Source organism: Dipodomys merriami, unplaced genomic scaffold (genome assembly GCF_024711535.1).
Source record: "Dipodomys merriami isolate MVZ:Mamm:240054 unplaced genomic scaffold, mDipMer1.0.p SCAF_13, whole genome shotgun sequence".
Classification (NCBI taxonomy): Eukaryota; Metazoa; Chordata; class Mammalia; order Rodentia; family Heteromyidae; genus Dipodomys; species Dipodomys merriami.
In genome coordinates this window covers 7348494-7353912 of record NW_027202604.1, presented here as the reverse complement: position 1 = coordinate 7353912, position 5419 = coordinate 7348494, and the positions used below count along the sequence as shown (strand labels likewise).

The following is a 5419-nucleotide window of genomic DNA, read 5'->3' as shown; positions in this document are numbered from 1 at the left end:
TGGTTCAGAGCCAAGCCCCAGACATTCTGAAAGATTCTATCTCCAAATACCCAGCAAAAAGATGGACTGGAAGCAAGCTCAAGTGGTAGAACACTAGCTGAAAAAAAGCATATGGCCCTGAGTTCAAACCACATAAATAGTATAACAAGACAGAACACACACACACACACACACACACACACACACACACACACACACACACACACACACACACACACACACACACACACACACACACACACACACACACACACACACACACACACACACACACACACACACACACCCCTAATTTCTCCAGTACTGTAGATATGGCCAGTGACCTTTGGTATGTTTAAGGACTATAAAGGCATGCCTCTACAAATTGTTATTATTTCATCCTGAATAGCTGTTTTTGTCTTTTTGTTGATGTTAGAAAATAAAGTCACTTTGCCCCATCTACTGTGAGAATGAAGATCATTCTCAGCTATCAGGCTGTCAACATTCCAGAAAATGTTAACGTCACTCTGAAGGGACACACCATAATCAAGAAGGGCATGAACCATGCAGAGGGATTTCAACCACGTCAATGTAGAACTCAGTCAACCTTGGAAAGCAAAGAGAGAGAGAGAGAGAGAGAGAGAGAGAGAGAGAGAGAGAGAGAGAGAGAGAGAGAGAGAGAGAGAGAGAGAGAGACTCCAGGGTGACAAATGGTAGGGAAACTGAAAGTAACTGGCCACTGTGAGCACTATCTGTAGTCATGTACACAACATGATCAAGGGTGTTACAAGATGAGGTCTGTGTATGCTCACTTCCCCATCAATGTTGTTATTCAGGAGAATGGGTCTCTAGTTGAAACCTAAAACCTCTTGGGTGAGAAATACATCCAAAGAGTACAGATAAGGACAGGTGTTGCTTGTTCCGTATCTGAAGCCCAGAAAGGAATCAATCCTTGAAGGAAATGATAATGAACTCGTCTCAAATTCAGCTGCTTTGATTCAGCAAGCAACAACAGTTAAAAACAAGGATATCAGAAAAATTTTGGATGGTAACTGCGTTTTCTGAAAAAGGAATAGTTCAACAGGCTGATGAATAAGATCTAAGTTATTAACCCATCTTCAGAAACTCCATCCAGAATCCTGATAACTAATTTGTGATATTTCAATGATGCACTAAAAGAATGCTATTGAAAAAGAATGAAAGAAAACAAAGTCTACTGAGTTTTCATTTTCACTTTGAAACAATCATTGCTTTGCTTATAAAGACACAGTTCAAAGCTATCAAACTTTTTGTGCCAGTACTGGGGCTTGAACTCAAGGTCCTAAACTCTCACTTGTTTTTATCACTCAAGGCTGAGGCTCTACCACTTGAACCATACCTCCACTTCAGGCTTTTTGGTGGTTAATTGGAGAAAAGACTCTCATGGATTTGTCTGCCCAGGCCACCTTTAAACATTAATCCTCAGACCTCAGACTCCTGAATAGCTAAGATTACTAGTGTGAGCTAGCAGTGCCTGGCTATCAAGTCTATCTTTAGACATAGTGATGTGGCTCAGGGGTAGAATATCAATCTAAGACGTACAGGCCCTGGGTTTGATCTCAGCACTAAATAAATAAACAAATAAATAGTTCTGCATTTAGTTTAAAGCTTTCTTCTTTTCAAAGAAATAAGTGTAGAGAGGATATTTTATGTATAATCAAAACTAAATATTATTACAAGTTTATTTTTTATTGAGATGTAACATACCACAACCTTTAGAGTCATTTTTAGCAGACTCACAAACCATGCAACCATCACTACTAATTTTAGAATATTTTTTATCACACCTCCCCCAAAGAAACCCCACTCTGATTACTAGGAGTCATGTCCCACTTCCCCTGCCCTCCAGTTTTTGGTAAACATTAATTTAGTTTTCTGTCTGCATGGGTCTGACTTCTTGAGGCATTTCTTACAAATGAAATGATGTGAGTCCTTTCGTGTCTGATTATTACTCTTAGTGTAATGTTTTCGCAGTGTAACGTCTTCAAGCTCATCCATGCTGCAAAACTTCATTTGTGAATAATTTCCATTGTATTGAGCATATACTATTTTTTTGTTTATTCATCCATCAATTGATGGACATTGGAAGGGTTTCCACTTTTGGCTGTTAGGAATAACACTGCCGTGAAAATTCATATGTAGAGATTTCTGGGTTTCAGTTTCCTTGGGTTGAAATATGTAAGACTTTCTTTTTCCTGGATACCAATGGCTTGTAATCCTAGCTACTCAGAAGACTAAGATCAGCCAGGCACTGGTGGCCCATACTTGTAATCCTAGCTACTCAGGAGGGTGAGATCTAAGGATCATGGTTCAAAACCAGCCCAGGCAGGTTTTGAGACTCTTTTCTCCAATTAACTACCCGAAAACTGGAAGTCATGCTGAGACTCAAAGTGGTAGAGTGCTAGCCTTGAGCAAAAGAGCTCAGGGACAGCACCTAGGCCCTGAGTTCAACTTCCCAGCATTCACCTGTTCCCCAGGAGATCAGATATATGTCAAGCATCTAGATGTTTTTTTTTTCCTCTGCACTGTGCTGCATAGGCAGCATTTACTCAAGTTTGTCTTAGGTAATTGATCTCTCTCTCTCACTCTCTCTCTCTCTCTCTCTCTATATATATATATATACATACACATATATAATCAATATGTGTGTATATACACATACATACATACATAAGCACACACACACACACACACACACACACACACACACACACACACACACACACACACACACACACACACACACACACACACACACACACACACACACACACACACACACACACACACACACACACACACACACCCCTCCAGCCAGCTTTGTTGTTGGTTATTTTGAAGATGGAGTCTTGTGGATTTTTCTGCCTGGGCTGGCCTCAAATTGTGATCCTCTGATCTTAGCCTTTTTTGTCAGTCATTGGGTTGATTCTAGGTGAGCTTATGGTGTCTTACTTGTGTTCTATCCTTCTTTTAACTAGCTTTTCCCAGTCCCTTCCCCAAAATACCTCTCTGTCCTGGGAACTCTTGATCTGTGCTGTCTAGAACTACTCTGCAATAGTTTTCTGACTTGTGCCAGTTCAAGACTCATCTGTCACCTTCATTTTTATTTTATGTTATGTGTGCTTGTACATGCAAAGAAGGTAACTAACTCATCATTGACTACATTAGGCAAAATGATTAGTGAATGTTCCAAGTGAAGGGATTTATTGTAGCATACAACTCTGAAGTAGGTAAGAAAAGCATCAATTAGTAAATAATATTATTACAAAGTAACAGGGATTTTTAGGAATGTCATCCCATTTAATAAGTGCTACATTATTCCATGCAGCTAATAATAAATACCATTTGGCATTTGGTAATTTTCTTATTTAAGAGGAAATTTGGCTTTTCGTCTTTCGGCTCGTAGGAGGCAAAGGTGCAACTTTCTTCGGTCGCCCTGAATCCGGGTTCATCCGACACCAGCCACTTCTGTCATGCCGCCTAAGTTTGATCCCAATGAAATCAAAGTCATGTACCTGAGGTGCAACCGTGGCGAGGTCGGCGCCACGTCCGCCCTGGCCCCCAAGATTGGGCCCCTGGGTCTGTCTCAAAAAAAAGTAGGTGATGACATCGCTAAGGTGACAGGGGACTGGAAGGGTCTGAGGATTACAGTGAAGCTGACCATTCAGAACAGACAGGCCCAGATAGAGGTGGTAACCTTCTGCCTCTGCCTTGATTATCAAAGCCCTAAAGGAGCTACCAAGAGACAGAAAGTAACAGAAAAACATTAAACACAGTGGAAACATCTCTTTTGATGAGACTGTCAACATTACCCGGCAGATGCGACACCAATCTTTAGCCAGAGAACTTTCTGGAACCACTAAGGAAATCCTGGGCACTGCCCAGTCTGTAGGGTGTAATGTTGATGGCCACCACCCTCATGACATCATAGATGACATCAACAGTGGTGCAGTGGAATGCCTGGCTAGTTAAGAAGCACAAGAGAAACTATTTCAATAAAAAACATCAGATAACCAAAAAAAAAAAAAAAAAAAAAAGAGGAAATTTGGTACCATCATTTTCTTGTTTTGTCTTATGTTACTGGGTCTGAACTCAGGACTTCATGTTTGTTAGGCATGTGCTCTACTACTTGAGCAACACCTCCAGACCATTTTTTAGATAATGGTATCACACTTCTATCTAGATAATGGTATCACACTTCTGTCCCAGCAAGCCTCAGACCATAATCCTCCTACCTACACTTCCTGTGTAACTGGATTGCAGACATGGATGACCACACTCAGCTTATTTAGTAAGATGAGGTTTCACTAACTTTCTTTCAGGACTGACCTCAAACTATACTCCTCCTGATCACCAGCTTCCAAGTAGCTAGGACTACAGTGTGAACCATTGTGCCCCCAGCCCCACCCCCCACTAAATACTATCATACATAGAACAACTTTAGCCAACCATGGAATCCAATTTGGGAAATAAATCAAATGTATAGTGCATTTCCTTTAAGCTTAAAATCATAAAGTACCTTCAATTAGTCCCAAATGAGGTGTCAGGAGAGTTAAGCTTGTTGCAGAAACAAACAGCTCCTAAACAGAATTGGCTCAGAACACCAAAGGTTGGTTTGTCATTTGGCTAAACACCTGTGTAGATTGCACCCCACTACCAGAGCAGCACTCTTAGCAGCATGTCAGCCAGAGAAGAGAACAAGATGAACCACTAACTAGCTCCTTCTTCGCAAAGTGATACCCACTACCACCCCTGGACACTGTAATGCATTGTCCAAAAAAAGCAGATTGATTGATTGATCCCACTGAGGGTGAAGGTGCACCTGCTGTCAGTCCATGATAGGACTGTGGTACCCAGGAAATCTGGAGCCTTAAAGCACAGAACTTTGCTAAATAATAGTACAACAGTGTTTGTTTACAGATGTAACATCACAGGATTTTTGTGGCTAAGTGACTATTGTTTCTGCTTGGAACAAAAAAATGCATTCCCTATTTTGTTATTTTAGATACATCTGTGATTTAGTTGCAACATCTGGAGCCTGTTGAAGTTAACTGTTTTTACAAAAAGATTTCTAATATTTTGTTTTATAAAGATGACTATTAAACAGAGGCTGTTTGATATAAAATTCAGTGTTCAGTATTAGGAAGAAAACAGCTTTGTCTAATTTGTGACTTGAAACAAAAGCTTTGGGGATATTGGATTTGGGAAAAAAATTGTTTTTACTTGTCAGTCTGCACAAAAACCCATTAAACATTTGGCTGGAGCATTAGCAGAGTAGCACTCCTTGTAAACAATGAGCAGTCACGCAAATTCAAATAATTTTATATTTATAATATAGCCAAGCAAGCACACACACGTGTGCAGGCCTTGAACTGGGTCCCTTAGCTTTCTGGTTCAAAGC

The 5419-nt window shown here is 40.4% G+C and overlaps 2 pseudogenes; both read left to right on the top strand.

The window, feature by feature from the left end:
* The first annotated feature begins 449 nt into the window (after positions 1-449).
* LOC138824522 (large ribosomal subunit protein uL6-like) lies at positions 450-1075 on the top strand (annotated as a pseudogene).
* Positions 1076-3441: 2366 nt separating this feature from the next.
* LOC138824521 (large ribosomal subunit protein uL11-like) lies at positions 3442-4062 on the top strand (annotated as a pseudogene).
* The last annotated feature ends 1357 nt before the right edge of the window (positions 4063-5419 follow it).